The sequence below is a fragment of the Apodemus sylvaticus genome, chromosome 5 (genome assembly GCF_947179515.1).
Source record: "Apodemus sylvaticus chromosome 5, mApoSyl1.1, whole genome shotgun sequence".
Lineage (NCBI taxonomy): Eukaryota > Metazoa > Chordata > Mammalia > Rodentia > Muridae > Apodemus > Apodemus sylvaticus.
Genome location: NC_067476.1, coordinates 1,196,690 through 1,223,630, shown reverse-complemented (window position 1 = coordinate 1,223,630; position 26,941 = coordinate 1,196,690). Strand labels below are relative to the sequence as shown.

The window sequence follows — 26,941 nt, the reverse complement described above, 5'->3', positions numbered from 1 at the left end:
TGCTGCTGCATGAAAATTGATTTTTGTCTTGTGGTGTGGTGTGGTGTGGTATGGTGTGTGTGTGTGTGTGTGTGTGTGTTCGTTCGTTCATGCCCGCATGTGTGGGGGTTAGGGGAAATACCTGGGAAAGAAGAGGATCTCAGAACTGAGAAAAAGGGGTGGGGCTGGAAAAATAGGAAGAGGGAGTGAGGGAGAGTGGGGAAGGAGGGGGAAGGACTAGGAGAGAGGGAGAGGAAGCAGAAGAGGCCAGAGAGAACATGCAGGCAGAGGATACAACAGTGCTTGAGGGGAGCGAGGAGGAAGCTTGCTGTTGACAGTGTCCTTAAGCCTCCCATAAATAACAGCCATTAGTGGGAAGGTCAGGAGCTGAGCAGGCAGCTTGACTGAGGCACTGAGTGCCACTTCAGAAATCAAGAGGCTAGCAAATTTTAGAGGGAGTTAAGTGGGTAATAGTAAAGGTACAGTCACCTTTGACAATTGACTCATAGGGGCTTTTCCCGCCCTCCCCCTCGAAAGAATATTTTTATTGACCACAGGTAGACTTAATATATTTTAAGGCAACAATTCTTTGGGTTCTTGTTTGTCTCCTTTCAGATATTGAATTGGCTTCTTTTGAGACTTTTTTGTGCTTAATGGTGGTGAACTGGAGGGAAGTTTAACAGAAAAGCTTTCAGGAGATGTCAGTTCTAGAAGGGAAGGCACATTTGTGTCAACATAGCGTACGGTTGCTCATCTTTTCTCATTGTCCACTAATGACACAGGCTGCCATCGAAACGCTTTTCTGTTTCTTTTGTTGTTTCTGAGAGGAAGGTTTATTGTTATTCTTTCGTTAAGAAGGAGCGAACAGAGTGCTACATTTGTCCTCAGTATTTGTAAGTGGCTGAAGATTAATATTCCTTACATTTTAAGTTTAGGAAGGATGGCTTTTTCCTGCTGACTACTTTTATGAGATGGCATGAATTTAGCTTTCCATTTTGAAGTTACAGTGTTTATGTACAGTGGATTTTGTTCAGTTCTGCTTTTTCCATAAATAAGGGAGATAAATACTATCTAACAAATGGTTGTTTTGTTTTAAAACTGGTTTAATTAAAAATATGACCTGCTATCAGGGTTATATTTCATCAGGCAGGGAAACATTATAGAATTTTCCATAGAGGTCCTAAATGAAAAATGGCATTTTTATATGCATTACTTTTTGCCTGAAATTGGACAGGTTTCTTTTTTCTTCATCTTTTGCCCTTTTTTTATGATTTAAAAGGTTGATGTAGATGTCTTACCTGAGAACTTTAACAAAGGATTTTATTCTGCATGTGAGCTTTAAGAAAAGGTATTCATTTTTCTTCTCTTCCTTTAGTGTCTCTTTACTTAACCTTCCATTTGGTAATTAATGGCCTGAGGTGCTGGGTATTAAGTGATATATATTTATTTTTGCATATGTTTAGTGTACATCTTCCATGTTTAACTGGTAGCTTTGCTTGTTCACCCTTTATAATATAAGGTCAAATCTCTGTATATTATTTTCCCTATGAGTTTATATGTGGTTATAAATAGCCCCAGCATTACGGTGTGACTTGTGGCAGCTAATATTTAAAAAGCCACTAAGCAAACTTTATGTTCTCCTCCAGATGAATCTTTACTTGCTTCCAGTTTAATTAAAAATATTTAAGTGTCATAGTTTTGCAAGTGTTAAAGAAAGGACTGGTGCTGGATATAACATGTTACAGCAGAAAGCATTGTTGGCGAAAATTCCCAGGGAGGAGCCCTGGCTTTCCCTGGCCTTGTGGGTGGTGATCGTGGCAGTCCGTGGAGTATGCACCAGTGTGTGTGTCTATCTGTGTATCTGGAGGGGGGTTAGTACAGTGTCATTTGGTGCCTGACAGTGGAACAGTGCAGTTGACTCCTAGCTCTGCTGTCCAATGACATGCAGTGGCTGAGGGTTTGAAGCTGATGGTTGGTCTCCAGTGCTGCCTGCGCACCTGACAGGCAGCTGTGAAACTGAGCAGAGGCAAGCTAGGGGAGTCACAATCTATGCATAAATGATAGGGATATCTGTGCAGAAGGTGCGAAGGAAGCTCTGACCCCCCCTCCCCCAGATCTCCCCCTTCCAGAATGAAATGCACAGTTCAGCCAGCTTCTTACCTACACTGTACTCCTGCTACTGGCTGCCAAGAAGCTCAAAAAATCCACCTTCACTTTTCAGTCAGAAGAGGCAGAAGTGGATGTGAGAGAAAGAGACACACAGAGAGACAGAGAGCCAAAGAGGGCAAGAGACTTGACTTTAAGAGACTCCTGTACTGACAACTCCATGCAGTTCGGAGCCAGAACGACTGCGGCTGGACCAGGGTTCATGGGGACATGGCAAAATGCTGATACTAACCTCTTATTCAGAATGTCCCAACAGGTAAGTTACTTTTTCTTTCATTTTTTTTTTTTAAAGAAACCTCGAGTTGTTATGTGCCCTTTTCTTCCTGCTACTTTTCTTTCTAAATGTTTTTGAAATTAAAATATATATATATATATATATATATATATATATATATATATATATATATATATATATATTGTCATTTCTGTGTTACTGGAATGTGCAGTGTTACTTCATGGCTTCCCCAAGGGCTCTTTAAGGAAAAGGGGAGAAAGGACATCGAAGTTAGAGAAAGCAAAGGCATTTGTTGCAAAGTTTCACTGTGTGCAGCCTGAGCCCTGCCTTAATTTATTTCTTTGTTTCCCGTGAAAAAGAGAAAAGGCCACTCAACAAATGTATCTTTCTGACTGTGAAAGACTTGGTCAAAGTGTCTGCTGTCTCGAAGTAGGACTTGCAACTGAACAGTCATAAAGCGCAGCGGGTTTGACTTCTGGTGTCTGGAGCAGCTGGACTCAGACCCGAGCGAGGCTGTGCAGGCTTCCCTGCCAGCCGGGTCAAGCCGAAGGGCGGCAGGCTGCACTCAGGCTTGCTCTCGGCCTCCGTTCCGGCTCTCGGTGGCTCGGTGCCTTCGCTCTCCCCCGTGCTCCCCTGGCCCTGGTGCAGCCAGCTCGGCTTGCCACCTGCCCGCCGCCTGCTGCCCGCTGCCCTGCACGGTGCACTCACACTGGGCACGGCCCCTGCGTTCTCCCAGAGCCGCTTCTCGCTCAGCCGCCGCCGGCAGCTTGGCTGCTGCCCTGCAGGGAGAGCTGCCTGGAGAGCGCCAGGGCAGCAGTGGACGGATCATTAATCACCCGCAGGGCTCAGTGATTTGCGCCCTGGGTGCCTGGCTCCTCTTGCACAATTGCAGGCTCTCAGGCTCCGCGGGGGAGCGAGGGTTAAGTGGAGGCAAAGGGGAAACAACCCAGAAACTTTCCTCTTTTCAGAAGCCTACCCCAAACCCATACAAAGCAAGAGTTAGTTTATCTTCCATGCCCCACTTTAAAATTTAGATATCACCAATCCGGGTTTTCCTTGAGTTGTGTGTATGTACATGCATGCTGTGAAAGGTTAGATTGCTTTAGGTTTTTCCCTCTAGTGAAAAAAGAGTTAATAAAACAGATAGAGATAATGATCAATTGATAAATGGCTATTGAACCACATAGATGTGTTAGATTGCTGCTTTGGCAAGAGCCCATTTCCAAGTAGATTTGCATCTAAGGAGACTTTAAGTGATGCAAAACATTTAGGACTAAAAGAAATAAAAGCAAATTACATAAAAATAGGTCAGAATTAGGAAAATAATTTAAATTCCTCATAGAGAAACTTGTATGACCAGCTCACTGTGGTGTTTTCTGTGTGTTTGCTTGTGTACCTGTATGAATGTATGTGGACTGTGAGCCTTGGTGCCTGTGAGAATAGACACAGGGAAGGCCTTTATGCTTGATGAACAGATTATGACACAGAACACTATGACAAAGGATGAAAATCACAAACTTAAAAAGTATTGTAAATCAACCATTTAGCTGTAGTTTGTTATTATTTTGTTTTTTTTTTGTGTGGTTGTTGTTGTTTTGGTGTTGTTAGTGATGCTTAGCTTCCCATTTACTTTCAGAGTTACTAAATGTTTACCTTTTGTGCATTTTGGAAGTCATCTAAGAAGAGTATATGTTTACATGTGTAGATGTACTTTTCTTTCTCTTTCAAGATGCCATTTCAGAGTGTGTAGTCTTAAATTCAAAATCTGCCTAAATATAAGCCTGTGCTGTGCATGCCTAATGTTTTTGTTTTCCTTATGGGTAGTGGGTCAGCAGTGCTGGTTCAGTGTGAGTGGGACAGAGTGTGTGCATGGGGGCTGGGGTGGGGGAGGGAATGATTCCTGAAATGCTCTCTTAAAAGTCAACAGTTTTGAAGAATAATAGTTTCAATATCCACATTAAGCCACCTTTTGCTAAAGATAAAAAGGTTTTTTTCTAATTTAATCAAATATGTACAATTCTCTATATATAATTGTTTAGGATAAAAGAGGCTTTTCTGCTTGATTATTTTAATCTCTGAGTAAAAATTTAGCTCATACAGTGAATGAAATCTTTTAAGTACAGTTTTCCACAGTTTTCTATAGTAGAATAAAAATTAATATTTCCTTGAATATCTTGGTAAGCATTGGACAAAACTGACTACTAGAGCCAGTAAAAGATGTTTAAAGACTGAGCTATAGAGAACTCACCACATATGATGTTAGCTACAGAAAAATGTATGCTTGGGAATCTGATGAACGCTGAAGTTGAAGAATCTAGGTCTGTGTCTTCTAAACGTAAGCTAGGCAGAGGCATGGGACAATGTGTATCTTGCATTTCCCCTGAACAAAGTTAGATTTCCTTAACTGTAAATCTTTCCTTTATCTAACATTAGCAAATGATTGGACTCAGACTCAGTGGAGTTAAGTCTGTTCCCCTTAAAGCTTTAAATGGGACTTCCTGACTTCATCTCTCTACCTTACACTATTTTCCCTAAAATCAAATATTATTCCTCTAAAAATCAATATGATTTGTTGTTGTTATTGTTGTTTAGAAAAATAATATTTTCTTGTAGCAAGATACTTGAGAGGTGTAGCTGTTGACTTGTGTAGCTGTTGACTTTTGTAACTGAGAGTTCTGGATTCAGTTATGAGTTGATAATGTCCAAAACCATTTTCTCCTTTTCCTTATCTCTTAAAACTTCAAAGGTTATTTTTCTCAGGATACTCTCTTAAGGTGTTGTTAAAAAGACAGATGGGGGTGGTAGGAGAAAGGAGCTTGCTTTTGGAAGGTTGTTTTGTTTTTTTTAATCATACTTTGAAAGCTGTTTTTTCTACATAATTTGTACGTTTGTGTATTTGAGACAGTAGCAAATAAAATCCTTATAGCTTCCTCTAAGAGCAGGTATAGTTCGATCTAATTGAAATCTTTTTAAGAAATGACACTGTGCAGATAATGGTGATAGTGTACTTTTCCCATATTACCAGAGGTGTTTATACCTTTTATTATTGCTCAGGTATACTTAACCTGTTTCAAATAAAATGCAGATCCCTTAATAAGGTCTCTTTTCAGAGTAGAGTGAGATACCAAGTTAGAATTATAAATGACGCCTTGCATCATTATGGAGTAATTTAGGATTCACCCAATGATGTAACAAAATTAACAACATAATTTCATTGTGAAACTGTGTCTTATTAAAGAACAACTGTCTGACATTCTTTTACAGTTGCTTTATTTAACTTCATGCAAATATTATTAGTAGTGACATTTTTCTGTTTTGTATTAGATTCTCTCATTAGCACGATGTGTTAGTTATCACCAGAGAAATCATTTCCTAGATAGGTGAGGGACAAAATCGAGAAAGCTAAAAATTATATCAGTGATTTACATTACTACCAGACCGTCTGCTCACCAGAGATATGACAGAGTAAACTTTTTGACTAGTATAAAACCTAGCACTTCCGAGAAATGATTAAAAGATATATAAGAAATATATAATAATATTTTTGGAAATCATTTACAAGAGTGCTCAATACAAATTTTTCTTCCAGTAGTCTTTTAGTATTTTCAATTCATGAGGACAAACACAGTTCCAGTCATAGGATTTGTAGTCAAAATGGAAATGATGTGTGTTTTCTTTTCTGGTTTCTAACCCTCCCCAAAAAATTTAAACATCTCTAACAATTTTAAAGATTCATATATAGTATTTCTTGTTTGTCACATATCTAAAATATGTGCTGTGGGTGGCTTGGTTGTTCTTTGAAGTTCATGCAATATATTTTTATTCTAAAGCTTCTCCTCAAAACTGGACACATCCCTTTGACATAGGATGAATAGTCTTATTTAATCAGAGCTACGAATAAGGCAGTTGATAGTTAATGGCCTTTGAAAATGACTTCCATTGTGAGGCAGCATCCATTTCTAGGTTTCCCTCTCTATTTTTTCTCTCTTCCTTTTTAGTATTTCCTTCTTATAGTTGGTGTATTTGGGTAATCACAGCTTACTTCAAAAGGATTAACTTGACAAAACTTACCTTTATGTTAAAATAGGTGTTTATATTTGGTGGCAAATAGTTTTAGCTTGTTGAATTAGCATGCTGCCACCTCTCAGTTCCTCTAACTTGAGAGATGATGTGCTTTATTTTGAACTGTTAATGATAGGTACATATTGAAATTAAAATGTAAGCCTTGACATTCACTTTAATACTGTAGCACACAAGTAGGAATATTTGGATAATTGTCATAGCAGTATTGGATTAGAAATCGTGGTAAAGAGGTGAGTCCCTGTGTGTCAGCCTTTACTTCCAACTTGGTGTGAACATGCAGGCCTCACTAACAGCTCTGCATACTGTATAATGAAATGGGAATGGCGTAGGCCTTGTATGTATGATATTCCACATGTGAGTTATTGTAATGAAACATGCACAAATAGATCCTCAGATGTGTATACACGCGAATAAACTCATTCACCAGTTTAAAGCTTATTTCCAGCACGTAGCACTTCAAATGAATTTAAGCATAGTTGGGGATCATTTTGAAATTACTTCTTTCAATATCTCTGTTATCTGTAACCAAGTAGCTTTATGGAAATTGATTAATGTAACAGGACAGACTTAGGCTTCCACCACAACATAGCGTCCTACGCCTATGTCAGGGATAAGCGCCATGACGATTCTTCCCTTACTAATTAGATGCTGAGCAAGACATCTCTGGGAAGTTGGGACAAACATGAATGGGTCACAGCCAAGGCAGGATTGCAAGGATTCCAGTGATAGTGAAAGCATTCAAGTTTGCCAGGTCGCTGTGACACAGGAGCTGATTCCAAAGGAACAGCCCGTTACAGATAGTGAGATGGCGTCACATACTTCAGTGAAAAACAAAACCCTAGGGTTTCTTCTTTTCCAACTTACACATTGCACACACTTATTTAAAGGAAGACACAGTGGACATGGCTCTGGTCAGTCTTCAGTTAGCATGTAGGTAATGCCTGTCCATAGCTAACTTGGTAATGTGGACGAGAATATATATAAAGTATAAGGAGAGGAAATTGGAGCTTGCCTTTGCCTTTACCCTGTATTCATAAGTGAACTATGGTGGATAAATTGTTTTAGGTGTGAACTCCTTTCCCCCAGAGTATATAGAGAGAACTCTGTGCAGTAAGGAAAACTGAATTGGTGAATCATGGGAATACCTTTTTCAGTGAAACCCATTTTCTCTAGAACTCACTGTTCTTTGTTATTGAAGGAACATTGGATATAACTGTCCCAGGAGTTCTTTCCTTTGGAAGGCTTGGCATCTAATGTGATGTGTGTGGAAGCATGGGCTTTGTTCCATGTGCAGACATGCTCATGTCTTTCATGACACATGTTTGCTGGTGACTAACCACGGTTCTCCAGGCTTTGGCCAGAAGAGTGTTTGGGGTCGTAGGAAATGATTGATGTCACACACATCTGCCAGAGCTGATGCCATTCTTATTTGCAGAAGAGCAGCTGGTGTCCACATTTTGCGTGGTTCCCCTCATCCACTGAAGCACCTGGGATTAGAGGCAAGAGGAGTCAAATACCCTTTGGAGGAACTTTGACTTCTAATAAGCTTAAGAGAAGTAAAGGAAGAGGGGCAGAGCAGGAACAGCAGCCTTTAGGTTCTGTTGTCTAAACAAAACAAAAAGCAGGAGTATCTTAGAAGACAAACTGATAAAGAATACAGAGGGAAACAGGATGGAAAAAATTATCCTGGGAAAAAGAAAGAGTATGTGCTATGACATCACTAAGATGGTGTGGGAGCTGTGACTGCGGCCCACAGTTCCCCCTGAGCCTTTCCTGTACCATGTCTCCCTCCCTGGGCTTAAAAGGAAGTTTAGAGAATAGGAAAAAAAAGTATTGATTGTTTTTTCAATTTGTACCTTCCCTGTCGGAAACCTCACACATTTCATAGTGTACACTTGCTCCACCTTCCAGTGTAACACTTATGACTGGACTTGGCATGGGTGAGGGCAGAGTACTGGGTCCTCTCGATGGGACACAGCGCACAGCGTTTTGTGCCATGGTGTGTGGGGATGAGAGAGCGTTGTCTCCTTCTGCAGTCAGAGCCCTCCTTAATGGGAGTACTACAGGGAAACAATGCCTCACTCAAACCAGGGAGTTCAGAAATCAAATTCTCCGCTTATTAATCATCATTCTAATTAAGAAAAAGAATTGATCCTTTAACAACAATATAATATCCTTTTGTTTTCCTTTAATTAAGTCCATCAGTTTTTCATTTCTCTCTATAAAGGAAGAATAATGTTAAATTGTAGGAAGTTACTTATTGAAACCACTGATGCGATTCCCTGGAGCACCTCTGACATCTTATTTATCCATCCTTAGGAACTGTAATGCTACTTTGCTGCTACATTTAGTGTTTGGGTCAGAGAAGGGTGTTGAGTTATGACTCCTGTGCCTGTTTGGCTGATAGACATTTACCTAATAGCCTTAGTACAAGGTTAGTTTGTTCTTATTCCCCGATTCCTCTTTCTTAAACTTCATTTCTCTCTTCTACCTTCGCTTCTCTCATTATACAACTGCTTCCTTAGTTTTACTGCCTCTCTTTTGCCTAATGCAAAGGAATTAAAATGTGCTTGAAAGTAACAACTATTGAATCAGGTATCCTTTTGCCAATCTGTCATTTTGATAAGTTCAGGAATGTGGTGCTATCCTCACATACAAACATGTCGGTGACGGGACTATCCTTGTTTTACTGCAGGCCTGTCACCCTGGCTACTAAAGAATCCTCAGACTTCAGTGGTTGGCTTACCAACTGCAGTCTTCAGTTTGGTATTTAGTGCCAAGAAGGAAAGTGATCATTTCACATCCATTGATTGGTTCTCGATTCCAGGCTGCACTGTAAATGTATGTATATAATAACTAATTTGATTCTTATGATAGTCTAATGGAATCAGGAAGTGTTCTATCTTGATTCTCCAGATCTAGAAAACTAGCTTTTAACTTGGCAGTGTCTTCATGGAAAGTTACTCAGTAGCAATATTCAGTACCAGTTCCCTAAAGAAACAAAGTTATTAAGGAGTGCTATGCTTTTTGTTCCAGGAGAATGCTTTCTATAAGTCTTCAAAAATTACCTACCATGAACATAAGACAGTAGTATTTTCTAGACTATCAAATTTGTTTTTACCCATTAAAACACAAGCTTTTCTTGTAAACTGGTCAAACTTCAACCTAAAATTTATGAATGCTTCAGTTTTCCCCAAATTGTTATTTTTTTCCTAAATACATTGTGTTTTTTAAAAAAGTTTAAAAGATTTAATGTTAATTCATAAAAAGGAATCATCTTCCACATATGTTCATTTACTTTTAATATTTAATATCATGAAACTGAATTGGTATTATTTTTGTAAAAGTTCTTTACATTATTGTTTGATGTGTGTGATGATAACCATTGACTGCTGTTCCTCCCGACTCCTCTAATCTCACGGCTCACAAATGCTTTCTACATAAAAGCTGGTGTCTATCTACATATTCTTTGAACAATATGTCATATGTTTTGAACAGTTTGATATTCACATAATATTTTTTAATATTTAAATTATATGAGCAGGGTAGAGTAATGAATTACCGAAAGAGTAGCTATCAGTATATATATGGTTGTGAAAATATGTGATTCCTTACAAAGATGTATGGCTCAAATTTAAAGCCACTAAGTGTAAGGGAAAGAAATGCATGTGCCTTTTTGTCCCTTGTCATGGCCCTTAGAATACTGACATCACAATGGTTCTTCATCCTGACTGCTACAGAATCCTCGGACTTCAGTAGCTTGACTACCAACCTTAGTCACCAGTTTGCTATTCAGGACTAGAAAGACAAAATTCGAGTTTATTCAAAGGTTCTCCCTTCCAGGCTCCACCAAAAAGGTATTTTTTTTATAAGTAATTTGTTTCTCATGATAGCTTAATCATATCAGGAAGTGTTCTCTCTTTATTCCTCTAGATCATATGAACTAACTCTCAACTCAGTAGTGGTTTCTTGAAAAGGTAGACATTCAAGCCATATTCGGTACCAATCTTCTGTAGAAACAACATTATTATATGAAGGGAGGTATGCTTTAAGCATACAGGAGAACAATTTCTGTAAATCTTACCAAAAAAAAAGTGTCCAGGTTATGCTTGAGCATTGTTTTATATGCAACCCAATTGCTTTAACCACCATGACTACAAATATTTTTAAAAAGAATTGGTCATTCTTTTTTGTAGACCCTAAACCTAAGAACTCCCTGGTTTTCTTCAAATTGTTATAGTTACAACACATATTGTGTTCTTTGGAATATATTTTGAATATTTGAACATTAATTCTAATTAGACAGGAACTACTTTCCAGACATGTTAATTTCCTTTCAGTTTGTCCATCACAAAATTTAGTTGCTATTATTTTGTAACATATCTTCACATTAGTGTTTGAAGTATGCGATGACAACCATTGGCTGCTGTTCCTCCTGACTTTGAATCTCATGGGTCTCATAGGCTTTCCACATAAATGCTGGTGTCTCTCTACATATTCTTTGAAAGACGTCATATGTTTTGGCGAGAATTATAGTCTCTAAATATATAATTTTAATATTTGTATTGTATGAGCAGGGTAGAGAAAAGAAATCACCAAAAAGTAGCCACTTCACTATTATAGGGAAGGAGGTTATTATGGATTAGATAAAAATGTTCAGAGGCATCTAAAAATGTTTACAGCCGATTAAAGCTTGATTTTACGACTGATGTCTAAGAGAGAACAGACAATATCAAGGTAGAATATTGGACATACCTGGGGGAGTGAGAGAAACACTGCCTTCATAAAGCAAAGGGTGCTTCTATAACATTTTGGGAGTTATCTTAGTGCATAAGCTGATGGAGATCTTTGGGAAGGAATGGAAATCTAAGGAAAATGAATAACGATTACTTTTACTTCCTGTTCACGTTAAATAAGGGCAAGTGTGGCTATTGGCTCCAGAAGCTTGCTACAGCGGGGGCGCTGAGACGCTGCGTGAGCCCAGCGACAGGTCCAAGCATGTGGACAGAGGTAGCTGCTGGCCGCCTCTGCCCAGCCAGCGAGGTCCGGGTACACTCGCTGCCCAGCGCGCCTGGCTCCTAGGCCACCGTGGAGATGTCGTCCCACTTGTTGTCCCATTCATCTTCGCTGCCTTGGCTGTCCTGGTGACCTCCAAGGAGCTGCTGGGGCGACTTAGGTGGTACTATCAGTATAGGACTAGGCTGAGGGGCCAGGTCATCACTTGTTAATGTTCCAGATCAAAACATGAGGAGGACACAAAGCATTCTGATCTCCAATGCTCTCTAGAGTACAAATTAATTTATGAAAAGTACATGAGGCTCCAGACATGGCTCAGTACTAAAAAAAAAAAATCCACATTCAATCTGGATCCTATTTGATCTAAGCACCTATATGTTTGCCCATAAGTTCTGTACTCAATTTCTAATTTCCTCCGGTAATCTTGGCTCTAGTAATGAATTCATATACCTACATATAGACCAAAAATTCACATGCACAAAGTCTTCTGAAAAAAATAGAAATCCATGAACATAGAACTCTGTAACTGTGTACCTGCTCATGAGCCTGCCTGGGTTTCCTCAGTCTTGATGCAAGTACTGAAGGGGAGGTGGGGTGGGGGATCAGGCAAAGAAACCATGGGGAAGTAGAGACTGTGGAGTTCTAGTGGAAGCTTAAAGTCCCTGAAAACCCCACGACAGCAAGAGAAGGAGAACATGGAATATTTTAGCCAGGTGTGTATGGACTTCCTACTCAGCCATTAGCTCTCCTTAATTTGAACCAGAGAAAGAATAATAGTATTTATGTTGTAGACTCTGAATGTGTTTTCTGGGGAGACCTTGTGGCTACAAGTTGAGGACCTGTTGGAGATAATAAAAGATAGAAAATCTTGCCGATTTTCCTATTGTTTAGCGTCCTGAGCATAGGCCCCTCAGGAATTGCTCTAGGAGTTTAGTGTGACTGGGTTATGAGAAGCCAGATATTGCACAATATCTAGATACTGTGCCATAGCAAATTTGATCTAGTTGGCATACATTAATTCCCTCACTAATTTTTTAGTAAGAACAATTAAAATCTATTCCTTTTCATTAGTATTCAAAATAATGGATTTCATTATGATATATGTTCATAAAATTATCTTGTAGTTGTCTTGGTTTGAGGCCTTTTTTTTTTTTTTTTTTTTGGTGTTTGGTTTTTGGTTTTTTCAAGACAGGGTTTCTCTGTGTAGCCCTGGCTGTCCTGGAACTCACTCTGTAGACCAGGCTGGCCTTGAACTCAGAAATCTGACTGCCTCTGCCTCCCAGAGTGTTGGGATTACAGCCATGCGCCACGACCGCCCGGCTGAGGCCTTTTTTTTACTTCGAAAAAATAAAAATTAAAAATTACTATTGTCTCTGCATTCTTTGAATGGTTGTTATAGGAAAGAGAAATAAAGGCTAAGTATTTTTGTGAGCATTTCCTGGTATCTACTTGTTTATTAAAAGTTGGTTTTGTTGCCGGGCGGTGGTGATGCACACCTGTAATCCCAGCACTCTGGGAGGCAGAGGCAGGCGGATTTCTGAGTTTGAGGCCAGCCTGGTCTACAGAGTGAATTCCAGGACAGCCAGGGCTATACAGAGAAACCCAGTCTTGGGGGTGGGGGTGGGGAACCAAAGCCCAAAAACCAACCAAACAACAACAAATGTCTGTAAATTAAAAAGCAGAACCTTTTCTGCTTTGCTTTGTCTGGCCTCAAAATAGTGTTTCTCTTTGAGTAGGCCCTGCAGGCCTGGCCTGGAACTTGCTCTGTCAACTTGGCTAGCCTCAAACTCACAGTCAGAGAGTTTTTCACTTAAGCCACCAGAAAGAAGTCACAGCCACATGTTTTTCTCCTGCTTTTTGTCTATTTCTTTTAAGTGCCAGATGAACCAAACCTTTTAAAAGTTTTTTTTTTAATCAAAATGCATAACAACACAAAGAAACCCTGTCTCGAAAAATCCAAAAAAAAGTAGTTATCTAGCCTCATTCTCCAAGTCAGCTGCTTTCCATTGATCAAGAAAAAGAAAGAAACACTGTTCTTATTTGGTCTAGTTCTTTCTTGCTTCTAAATTTGGCTAACATACTCTGGCCTCAGGAGAATATATCAGAGGTACTGATCAGAGTCTTTGTCTGAGAATCTCAAAGTAATGTGTTTTCATAAAAACATTTTTTGATTTCCTGCTCGTAGGCATAAGAAGTACCCACCAGAGAAGGATAATGTGAAGCAAGTTGCTCCTACTCTAGGAGTGGCCTCTCTTGTTCAAACAGAATAGAACCTGAAGGTTCTGTTGCTAGTCAGGACCAGTGTGCCTTTGCCTTGCACCAAGCTCTCTATGTCACAAACAATCAAGGAACCATCTCTGGCTGTACAGATGTAGTTGCTTATTGTAGCCCCAGTGAAAGAACATGGGAGCCAAGATCTTGCTAATTGTAGTGAGCCTGCCTGCATTGTGAGTGTCAGATGATTTGACAGGACTGACATGCAGCTAAATGGAATAGGAAAAGACACAGCAGTGGACTCTTGGTCCATTAGTTTGCCCAGGCATCTTGTTTTACTAAGGAGCTCTCTAATGATTTCTCGGCAATAATTACTCTCTTCCTCATGGTATTCAACATGACAGGCACTTGCCGAAGTCACAGTTAATATATTTGCACTCTAACAGGCCCCAATGCTGGGTCTCCTTGAGTACTTTGGCTAAGATATGAGTGATGTCTATGCTTTTTTTTTTCCTTGAGAAAAATCTGTAATGCAGAAGACAACCGTTTTATTTTGGATATTAAGCAGGTATGTGGTGTGGCATGAGTGCTTGAGAAAAGAAAATGATGCATTAGCTGTGAACTCCCCATTGTATGTCCTGTGTATTAGTAGTTGATGATATTGAAACAGAGGAAAACTTTTATGGGCTGATTTACTTACACAGTGATAATTCAGACTTGATGCAGAAGCACAGATAGGGAGGGGGTTTCCATAGACATGAACTTCCAGGCAACTGTCTGGAAAGTACACAGTATGGGATGATTCTTTCAATATACAGCTATCTCTTAGAACAGTTTATTACTTTTTTAAAAAAAGTACTTATGTTTTGCTGTATCAGAAAGAAGAGAAAAAATCTTAGAAACATATTAAGCATATGATGAAATTGAAAGGGTTCTGAAGAATCCTTTAGAATCTGTTTTCTTTGTGCAGGTACCAGATGTTGATGTTGGCAGCACTTAAGAGGGTCACAGGACGTTTAAAATCACTAGGCTGTGGTGAATAAAATTCCAGGTCTGTTGCACTGAAAATTATTTAAAACTTGTGTTTGTTTACTCAGTGGTAAGTAGTACAAAAAGCATTTTTTTCTATATGAGTGTGTTTTAAACAGGTACCTTTGACATACATATATGATCAATGAAAATGTTTAAAACACATTTGTGTCCCAGGGGCTCCTATCACTGCAGGCCACTGGTCCCATTGAAGTCCATTTTCACATGTGCAGAGCTGATCACTCTGCACTTGACCTTCCTTGTAAGTTATTTGTTTCATGTACTAGAGGGCTAAGGCTACATAGCTGTGCAAGAAGGGGGAAAAGGCGTACGTGCTACACTTAGGTAGTATTTCCTTAGTGTTCTCTGACAGTAATTTTGAGAAGAGTAGAGGACTTTTTATGCCCACCCCCACTTTTGGGACTGAGCTAAGTTTCTCATTGATAAAATAATTAAGAGTTTATAGTTTCAATGCTAAAATAGAAAGTAAAAAACTGGTTTTGAGGAACAAAACCAATTCCAACAGGGGGTACCTCTCTGTACTCACTGTAGATTCTTATTTATTCTTGTTTTATGGGTGTCACACTTGAGTAGTTAGGTTGCCTCCTTTCTTAGTTTTCCAAAGGAGTTTAATACATAGATCCTCCAGTTTGCCTTGTTTCTTTAGTTAGGAGTTTGAACCAATGCTGTAAGTGCAATGAAATCCATTCCTTCTAGACTGTGTTATCTATCTTACTACTGTCCATCACGATAGTATTCCAGCTTTCTGTGGGAAGGGAAGTATTTTGAATAGTCTATCAGAGGAAATGGCTAGGAGGAAAAGCAGATCTCAGCAGCTCTCATTTCTGGGATTACGGCTGACTTCTTCCTTTTTAGCACACCTTTCAGGTTGTGTATAATTATACAGAGTGGAAATTAGAAAAATAGTATGTGTAATGAAGTTAATTTTTATACACCAAAGAAGATGTTGTTTGTTCTGTTTGTAGATCCTGGTGCCTTGGTTTCATTCAATGACAAAGAGAGGTGTGGTGTTATTTGTGCTCTCATGTCGCTAAACCTCAGGAACATGCCAGGACATTTAGATTGAATTGTTATGTGAACATCACTGAATAGTCTTCACAGTCCTAGATGGTGTGGCCTATTCCTTAAGGTTATGTGATACATTATCTTGCTCCTAAGTCTCAAGACTATACAGCGTATTTCTGTTCTGCATATTGTAGCCAACCGGAACAGATATTTTTATATTTAAAAACATCTGAACACAGAAAAGATACAAAAAGAACACAGTAGAAATGCTGAAAATCAAGCATACATAGGGTGCACTTGTATGAGTGGAGTTTACAAACCTAAAGCCGTGGTGAGTTGGTGAGTGAATAGTGTGTGACTTTGAGGACCTGGGGCATTATAACAAACTACTGTAGACTTTGTAAGCTCTCTGCATGTAGATCGGTTTTTAATTAGTTGTATTCTTTATTTACATTTCAAATGTTGTCCCCATTCCTGGTTCTGCTTTCCCCCAAAACTCCCTAACCCTTCCCCCCTCCCCCTGCTCACCAACCACATACTCCCTCTTCCCTGTTCTATCATTCCCCTATACTAGGGCATCTCGCCTTCTCAGGACCAAGGGTTCTTCTCCCTTTGGTGTCCAACAAGCCATCCTCAGCTACATATGCATCTGGAGCCCTGGGTCCCTCCATGTGTAGTCTTTGGTTGGTGGTTTAGTCCCTCGGAGCTCTGGGAGTACTGGATAGTTCTTTAGTAATTAATCAAGTTACTGAATCTTTGCATTTTAAAACTTATTTTTAAATGTTTGAATCTTATACTTAGATTAATATATGGATACATTGTACAAGATTATTTGACTGTTGTCAAGACATTTTTCATTTAAAACCTTTTTCTGATTAAAAGCTAATATAAGAGCTGAAGTCTAAACAATGTCAGGATCATATCTTGTCATCCTGGAAAGTCATCCGTGGGTGTGACAAGATGAAGATGCCCATTTGCTTAGCACTGTCTCTCAAGCCCTTCTGAGGACTGCCTCCTCCTCAGGCACAAATGTGTCTGTAGTAGTTTTTCTGGTTTCTCTCTTCTTCTTTTTAATCATAGATTTATTTGTAAGCAGATAATTTAACAGAGATTTTCTCCTCTTGGGGTTCAGCTTTTTTGTAATTTTTTTCCATAATGTGGGCTCTGGAACCCACATGGTTGATAAGCATGACACTCTCAAGCACACGTACACCACAGATCTTCACACATGACACTACAGAGCACACGTCTTCCCCCATCCTTACACACACACATCGCCATCTTCACTTCATAGATGGAAACACGCCTGAGCACATATAAAGGAGAGGCTGAGAAAGGTGGGAAATCTGGAGTTTTACATGCACAGGCCAGAGAGAAGACGTTTTCACTGCGCACTGCGGCTTTTGCGCATGCGCACTGCGGCTTTTGCGCATGCGCACTGCGGCCTTTGCGCATGCGCACTGCGGCTTTCGCCTTGCCAGCAGCCCTGCTCCAGGACAGTCCGTTCCCCTTTTTTCTTTTCTCCCTCGGCCTGGGGAGGAGCAGGACAACTCCGAGCTTGAGGGAGCGAGCGCGACCCTGAGCGTAGGTGTATATCAGTCACCTGAGCGCTGCGAGAGTACACGCGTGTGGGCGGGTGGGGAGTGGCTTGGGCAGAGAGCATGGCCCGGAGAGGCCAGGCAGGGAGGGAGCAGGCAGAGCAGAGAGCTGAGGTAGCCGAGGGGCGGGTCCAGGCGCGGCCGCTAAGAGGAGACCAAGAGGCGGGGGCTGCACTTGACAACCAGCACGCCGAGATGGTAAGAACTTTCCACCTCCTCTCCGCTTGCGTTTGCACTTGGTAGGGACAGAGCAGGGCGGGACGCCCCGGGGCCATGGCGGGCAGCATTCTCCTCTAGCATGGTGGTGCGAGGAGGCGGGCAGCCGGCGGCGCTCCCGAAATCCACTCCCACCCCTCAACTTGTCCTCAAGTTTTTGAGGCGGCTGCGGGCGGGTGGACGGGCGGACGGGAGCGAGGGCTTCCCTGCGCCTTAGGTGAGCGGCGGGCAGTCGGGGACTCTGGGGACCCGGTGCCCTCGGGGAGGGCGCGGGACGCGGGGACCCGGGATACACGGAGCTGCTGGATCCCGCGGCAGCTTTCCCAACTTGCCGGCCTGTTCAGAGCCCCGAGCGGCGGCTGGGCACAGGGGAGGGAGGGTGCAGGGGGCCCAGGCGCGGCCTGCGTGGGGACCGCAAACAAACAAACAAAAAACCCCCAACTACTTGTAAGTGCCAAGTGGTGGAGGAAACGGGATGGCACAGCACAGGGAGACTCCAGCACAGCCCCTGGAAAGACTGGCTTCTCTGCAGCTGGGAAGCACTGTCTGCTTTTGGGAGCTCATTTGTTAGAAATGGGGCTTGACCATGCTTTTTCTTGGAGTTACCTACCACCCAGTGTCGCTGTTGTTAGCCCCACTTGGGGGCTCAGATACAGAGTGGGTCCTGTGTACATGGGATGTATAAGAAACGGGGTGATAGAAGGTTGACATTTTTCCCTCTTCCCTTCCCCCTGATGTGACATCTCTTGTTTCAGAGATCAAAGTCACAACTGGAATGTAGGAGATGGTACTGTCAAATTCAGACACACACACACACACACACACACACGTACAAAATGCACCTAGGACTGCGGTTACAGTAATGCTGACAGAAATTAAAGAGGTTTTGAAAGCAGCGTGCGATTTATGATGCATCCCATTTACCCTAGAGTCAAGCTGTTGTAAAACTGATGTACAAAAGACACCATAAAATAGTCCTGTGTACCCAGGATTATAGTGGCAGAAAGTGACCTGTTTTATTAATTTTTAAGTACTTCATGAACACTTGTAGTTGTTGGATCCTGTGTTTAAGTGAGGGATCAAAACAAAATATGAAATATATCTGCTTAGAGCTGGAGAATTTCTTGTAACGGCATTTTACAGAACATTATAAAAGCCAGTTGCATGCCTTTTCTTCCCCTGGCCAGTGTTACTATTTGTGAACAGAGCTGTTCCCATATACTAATCACTGAGCGGTGGCTAAGTCCATTTGTCTCCCACCGTTTTCTATTCTGCACGTTTAGATGGTTTTGTGCACAGACACACATGCTTTAGGTAGAATTTATTTCTGACACTAAGTGTTTCTGCTCTGAACTTTTCCTCTAGACTAAGCCTTGTGTAAGTTTGATAGAACTTCCTTTCGCTCTTTGGAATCATCCACACGAGAATCCTTTGTGAGCCCTTAAAGGCTCTGTATTTTATATCATATTTGTAGCCGTTTCATTTAAACTTGTTCAGTTTTAATGAAGTTCTGAGTTGTAGGTACTCTTTCTGTTCCCGGAGAGCAGTGGATTTAAAATCCAGACTGCTAATTACTTTACCAAAGCATAGGAATATCTTCACCTGAGGGAAGGGCTAGCAAACCTGAATGTGAACTTTGTGTACAGGATCTTTCTGGAAGCATGTCTGAAATGCCTTGACCCCCTAATCTTCGGAGAATATTAAGTTGGGTTTGTATATAAAACTTTGGGTAAAAACCAACCTCATGTGACTTTTAAAAATATTGAGGAAATATTAATAGTAGTAGTGTATTGCTAATACCTGACTTACCCTCTTCTGCCTGAGATGTGAGTTATCTGTCAGGCAGGGATATGTGATTACAAAAAGGAGCAGGCAAAAAGCAGGGCTGACTGTTGCTATATTAAAATGTAAGTATTACAGTTTGAATTTTCAAGTGAGAGTTTCTGAGTTCAGTGCTTTACATAACATTTTGTCCTAATCTTGCTTGCTGTCAGGGATGTTTCTTGGTTGTGCAATTGCTGCAGTCAACAATGCCAATTTGCATTCCATGAGTGTCATTTGATTACTTTTATCTGCGGAGCTCCAAGACCGGCCCAGACCTCTCCTTTCATCTTGCCATGTCATGAGTCAGTGCTGTGTTGTCATTTCAAAAATCTGCCTGATTTAGACAAGAAAGAAAAGTACTTTCATGTTGCAGCCGCAGTCCCCTGCTAACTTGTCAGCAGCAGGATATGATTCACTTGGGCCCAGAAGAATGGAACAGAGAGGCAGGTTAGATGGTTCAATAAAGCCCACGGACAGGTAGTGTGTGACGTCCCCAGAGAGCTGCAGTTAATGAAGAACAGGTCTGCTTAGTTCTCCATGCGCTGACCTGGTGCTGTCCCCACAGTTTTCTCATTTGATCTTTCCCAGCAAATTGATCTTTTCTTGTATTTTATTTGCCTTCCAAGTTAGTCCTTGAGGGACTGAAATTAGCAGAGCAACTTAAGTTGGATAATACAGCTGTTCAGAAAAGAAGAAATTGGACATTGGCAAAAAAAAAGGGGGGTGGGGGTGGGAGAGGAGAGGGAGCTATTCTTTTTTGTTGTTCCTGGGAATATTTCCTTGATTAAGGGAGTCCAAAGTAGGTGATGAAGCTAGCGGTTTCCCTTACTTTAAATTTAGAGTTAACCCTCAGGGCTATTTTAAATATTTTGTAAATGTTTGAAAGGTGGCTTCAGCAAGGATGAAGAGTTTGATTTAGCAATGCTCGCACTCACTTGCTTGGCCTGACCTGCCAGGGTAATAGTGGCTTTTATGGCTATTGTAAGACAGACAAAACATCAATGGCATATTGCAACTATGTTATTTATAGTCTTCTAAATAAGTACAATTCCCAAATATTCAATACTGAATTGCTGAAAAGATTAAACAATAAAAAGTCATTAACAGGATTGTGTATAAATATTATGGTGCATGAAGATTTTTTCTATGAATTACCATCAGTATCTTTGTTTTACATAAATTCCACAGACACCCTGTTCATAGATCAGGTTATTCTCTCCTCTGAGGTTTTCCTATTTAAATTTAAAGGTAGGCTTTTAAAATTGAGAGCGGGTTACAAGTTGGGTTTCTTTGAAATGCTTACATGTTGGTTTTTGAGATTAAAATTCATTTTATACAAGGTGAGCATAGTTGATACAGGTTACAGTTTCACTATAGAGCCCTTGTACATAAAGCTTAGGTTGGGAGCAATTAATAGTCTTAACTTGATGAATGTATAAAGGAGCAGTGCTTTCTGAATTCCTCTGCAGATGGTCTCATTTACCATCTGCATCCTGTCAAGAAACAGAGTTGAAAATGGCTGTTCTCCTGCAACATCTTTTGCTGATCAGGAGTTACATAGTATAGCTGGTTAGTAAGCTCTCTAAAGAGCTAGAGGGAGCCTCATGATTTTATTAGATATACTTATGGTTTTTAAAAAAAGAACTCTGGCAGTCAGAATGTTGCACAATAACTGGCTTAGAGTTTAGGCTTGGAGGTGACACATGACACACACAAACACACACACACACACACACACACACACACACAGTGGTGAAAGCAACAGAATTTCCATTGAAAACCGTTAAGGAATCAGCTAAGCTTTCTAGGACTACCTTGTAGGTGATTTGAATGCTGTAAGGTGCAACCAAACATTCTGAGTGTTTGAGACTGTGTAGCCAGTGTGCCAGCTGAAGGAGCCCTTCTCAGGTTGTCAGGCCCACCTTCCAGGTGCCATTAAAAGCAGCTTCCCATCCAGTCACTGAGGAGCACGCTACCCTACTCTAGGTCACGAGACAGCTACTTCTCCCTGTGGATGATGTTTCCAAGTAGTTCTGCATACAACTCCAGATTATGGAGAAAACTTTCCTCCAAAAGAAGGAAGCTTTGTGTTGTCACCATAGACGGCAAATCATTTTAAAACTTGGTATATTTTTAATCAGTAAATAAGCTACATTTAGACATCAGAGTTGAATGTTTTCTTACTTCCTGTTTGGCATTTGTTAATCAGTCCAACCAGTAACATTTGTGATATGTTTGTATTAAATAATCAGTGACGGTGATTGATCTTCATTATTTACATATTACCTTTTAGGGATGTTACTTTGACATTTATTTACCATTTCAGTAAATCTTATATCCAGGGATATAAACTGCCCAGATTTGTCTTCTTAGCACAGTAGCTCTCATTGTGTTGCTAGCCAATAAAAGTCTTTATTTGTTGCTTATTAGAACCCTCAGTCCACTCAAAAGTTCAGCTATAATTTAATTTGGGTGTTCAAAGAGCCTCCTTTGTTTTAAAACACATTCTCAGTATTCCTTTACCATTTGTTGTGAGCCTATATTCTAACTCATGAATATGCATAAGAGCAGTAATACAGACATGTCATTTTAAAAGTTGTTGCCAAAACAGAAGTGTACCATTTTCTTTAGAAATTATGTATATGACAATGTAAATTTTGTCCTTTTTACTGCAGTTTCTTAGACATTCTGGAGCATTTTCACTTTTCCAGCAGTAATTTAAATTGTTTTGGTCTACTGATTTAGGATTTGTTCCTACAGAAATACAACCTTGAAGGTGTGGGGAGACAGGCCAAAGCTAAGCTTTGCAACCAAGAGTTCTGGTTAAAGCGCTTTCACAGTTGTAGCCCCTTGAAATTATAAGGTCTTTGTTTTGAAATTTACAAATTGCCAGCCTGGTAAGTTCTTTATAGCAACTGCTGGCAGTTTTACAGAGTCCAAGATACTTGCGGGTTTCAGTTGAAGTGTAACCGATTACACAAGCTAAGGACCAGAACTCCAGTATCAGGGATCCCTCCACATGGAAGGCAGGATGTGGAACTGCTAAATGAGTCACTGCATGTGTGTGTGTGTGTAACCAGTGAGAATCACATCAAGTCTGTCTTCTACATACAGGATTTAAGACTTATCAAAATGTACAGTATTGTCCTGGACCTGGGGTTCATGAGTTCACTGTCCCTGCTCTTTGTGTGTTTATTAGCACAGAGATGTAACAGCCCACACAAAAACATTTTTCTCTTATTATGACCTTAACATTTGCCAAAAGTGCCCCATACTGAAATTCCTTTTTAGTATCTTTTTTCCCCTTAGACCAAAGCCAGACGTGTACCCAGACACACAGCCTCTGTGTATAGCAAGCTGTTTTAAATATTGTGACTCGGCAATGTGCTGTCTTTTCTCTGCTTGAGCCAAGGATCTCTGCTCAGTGTCTGTGGGTTACCAAGCTCCTTCTTTATTGTATGTCTTGTCAGCTATCCCTATTCATTTAACCTTTCATTAGCGTCTGTGCAGCTTTCCTGTCTGCAAAGGCAAGGAGAACCCGAAAGGCCCCACTGTCACAGTTATTAGATTTCTCCGTTACATCCCAGCAACCACAAAGAAGCAAGAGTGGAGACTATTGTCGTGCATGCTGCTGTCCTGGGGTGCAGCTCTTCTGTGCATGTCAAGGACATGTGCCACATGTTGATATGCATCCCAGGAATAAATGTGCAACATGGGGGATAGGATGACAGAGGCAGCAATGAGCTTTGTAGGAGTTACTGCGAAGACCAACAGTTAGTGAAGGAATTTTGCTTAACCAGCCAAGGAGATAGACGGAGTTGAGAGTTGTCAAGATCTGCCTTGTGGAGCTTGTCAGTCCCATTGTTTTCATCTAAACTTCATTTGAGGGAAAATTGAATACCTTCGACAGGAATGAAAGTCTTCTTTTCTCCTTTAACCTCGGAGGGGAAAATGTTATTTCTGATGACTATTATGGTGCATTACAACTATTTTTGTATGGACTAAAGATATGTGAATGATTATGTTACTTACGTCTCATAATTTTTACAATTTCACTGCAAAATCGTGACAAATGTTTTAACAGGGATTTGTATGTTTTATAAATCTGGTTTTAAAATGGAGCACGTGAATCTCCTTGTGCTCCTGCTTTGCTGTGGCTGCCATAGCACAGTGTGGCTATCACCTGGTTTTTATACATGTGTTTTCATGCTTGCTGTAATATGGAGGAGAAGAGGAATGATTACAGGTCTCTTTCACATAATAATAAATACAAATACTTGGATATGTAGAGTGGAAAAGATTTCATTTTAAACATCATAATGAACTCTCAGAGCTGGAAGAGAGCTCAGTTGGTAGAGCGCCTCCCACAGGAGCATGAAGACTTGACCTTGCTCCCCAACATGTATAATGGGCCAGCCAGCATGGCACCTTTCACTGCTGTTCTCAGGGCTGGGAAGGCAGTGACAGGCAGGTCCCTGGGGTTCACTAGCCACCCAGCTCAGCCTCATTGTTGAGGAGAAGGCAGGGAATCACCATGAATGCCATTGGTTCTGGTGTCTAATCTTGACCCACTCAGTGTTTGGGGATGTCTGCCTTGGAAAGCAGAGTTTTAAGTGAGCATACAGTATAATGGCTTCAGTTACGGCGTTTCTGTGCATACGCTTCCTTCTCCTTGTGGCACTGCCTGCTCATTCCTATTAGCCAAACAACCAGTTTGGTAATCTCTATGGCTGCCTCCCCACAACTGCTTGGTGATATAAGTCCTAGTGGTTTAGTTTCAACTCCTTTATTGTGAGATACCTCACATACCACCATGTAATCACCATTTAAAATGTACATTAATAATACCCCATTATATGGATACACGGTTTCTTTTAGCATCATCAATTTATGGATTTTTTTACTATTATGCATAATGCTGCTGAGAACTTTATTTGGGAGAGGGTCAGATGTTTTTATTTCTCTTGGATGTATACCTTTAATTGTTGGATCATGTGGCCTTCTTTTTGTCCATTTGAGTTGTCTTCAGAAAAACAAACCAAAACCAAAAACCAAAAAAACCTCGTGTGGTCTTAAAAAATACATATGTGGTAAAAGGTTTTTTTTTGTTTTTTTTGTTTTTTGTTTTGCTTGCTCTCTCTCTTTCTTTCTTTTACATTAGTAAAAAGCTGTTACTGGGTGGTGGTAAGGCAGAAGCAGACAGATTTCTGAGTTCAAGGACAGCCTGCTTTACAGGGCAAGTTCTAGGACAGACTGGGATACACAGAGAAACCCTATCTTGAAAAACAAAAAATTAGGAAAGGAAAATCATATGCTTAGGTTATTTAGATGTATGGTTAGGAATGAACTCAATTTGTGAAAGTGTGAAAAAGGAAAAGGACTCATGTAGTATGCACTTTATATTGCAAAAAAAAATTCCTTTTCTAGTGGCATTCACTCACATACACATACACACACACACACACACACACACACACACAGACACTAATTGATTTAAGAAATTAAGAAAATATGGTGGTGATGGCGCACACCTTTAATCCCAGCACTTGGAAGGCAGAGGCAGGTGGATTTCTGAGTTCGAGGCCAGCCTAGTCTACAGAGTGAGTGCCAAGACAGCCAGGGCTATACAGAGAAACTCTGTCTTGAAAAAAACCGACCCCCCCCCCAAAAAAGGAAATATTTCTTGATTGGGTTTCTTGTTATATTTGTTCTTTCTTATTAATTCCTCACATTAACAAATCTAATTTACTTTTGAATAGTGACTTGGCCCCATCTTAAAGCATTACTGTTATTTTAGAAACCCAGTGGAGTTTTAACATTTGTTTTCCCTAGTTTTTTTTTTTAAATACTAATAATCATTTTCCACCCCCCAGAGGTAGCTACTCTAGCAACAAAAGGCTATCTGTTGCAGTTGAAGAGAAATTTACTAGTGGGATCCCCCTCCCCACCTGCAAAAATAAAAGTTTGAAAAACAGTAGTAAAATTATCTCTTTTTCCTATGTAGGCCAAGAGGGCTTGCCCTGGTTATAGTCTCAATATTTTAAGTCATAGGATCATGTAAAATTTTGACTTGCTAGCATTAAACTTCTGATATATAAAATGAAAGCTTTAGATTTAATTCCAAATTTACCAAATAATTTGAGTGCATACTTCCCAGAATAGCAACATAAAGTAAGTCAAAGAATGAACAGCATAAAATTCTTGCTAGCATAAGAGCGATAATGAGCTAGACAATTAAGTTAGAAATTCTTTTTTTTTAAGATTTATTTATTATTATATGTAAGTACACTAGCTATTTTCAAACACTCCAGAAGAGGGCGTCAGATCTTGTTACGGGTGGTTGTGAGTCACCATGTGGTTGCTGGGATTTGAACTCAGGACCTTTGGAAGAGCAGTCAGTGCTCTTAACCACTGAGCCATCTCTCCAGCCCTAAGTTAGGAATTCTAACCTATTAGTGATGAGTGAGAAGACTGGTGATGTGGATGGGTTGGGGGTAGCATGTTGATTGTCTGAGGGACTAGCTTTCTAGGTGGAGAGAAGAACCAGCACAGAAATTCTGAAGTGGGCAGAGGGACTTACATTGCCTGGGGCACATGGGGTCTTGGTATTAGTGGGGTGAATGTTGGCTTTTACTCTCTCTCTCTCTCTCTCTCTCTCTCTCTCCTCTTGAGGCTAAATGGTTCAATAAGGAAACAAGTAGTAGATACAAAGAACTTAAATCTTTGTGCACTAGTTTTTTAAGAGTCACAGGAACTGATGGAGGATAGGAAAAGAGTGAGGAAAACAAAACAAAATCAAATTTGGTTGGTCTGTAAGACAAGCAAAGGAAGTTTCACATAGAGGTCAGGTAAGGTAGGGATGAGGTTGCCACTGGAGATGAATGTTACTTTGAGGGTGGCAGTTTAAGTGAAGTGGGCCAAAGCTTGGTCTGAGCTTGGGAGAATGAAAGGAAAGTGAGTATAGGAAATGAAAACAACTGTTTAAATTGTACCTCAAAGGGCAAAAGGAAGCACCTGAAGTTAGGGTGTTTCATTTTTGTTTTGGTAAAATTGCAGAATTGTTAGCATATTTAATATTGAGATTGAATTTAGTGGAGAAGGAATGGTTGACACAGGAGGGAACTGGAAGTGTTTTTTTTTTTTTTTTTTGAGAAAATTTAAGATGGGATTCTAATCACTGCCTGTGTTGGAAGCTTTATTTAGCTATGATCAGTTTAAGTATGATCAGTTCATCTGAAACAGAAAGATGGTGGTGTAGTTAGTATATGAGACTCAGGAAGATTAAATGTGTAGAATGTGGAAACCGTTTAGGACAAGAATAGAGACTTTTCATGAGAATTAGTCAATATTTGCTTTTCCCCCAAGATTTATTTTTATGGGGCTAGGGAGATGACTAAATAATTAAGAGGGCTTGCTTCTTTTGCACTCCAGCACTAGGGCCAGGCAGTTCAGAACTGTCTGTAACTCAGTCCTAAGCGATCTGGCACCTTCCTCTCTCCTCCTTGGATACCTGCATATACATGTCTTGGTCATGTACATAAATAAGAATAATACA

The 26,941-nt window shown here is 40.4% G+C and overlaps 1 pseudogene; it reads left to right on the top strand.

The window, feature by feature from the left end:
• LOC127685015 (ubiquitin-conjugating enzyme E2 G1-like) overlaps window positions 1–26,941 on the top strand; it is a 368,466-nt pseudogene that overhangs the window by 16,894 nt on the left and 324,631 nt on the right.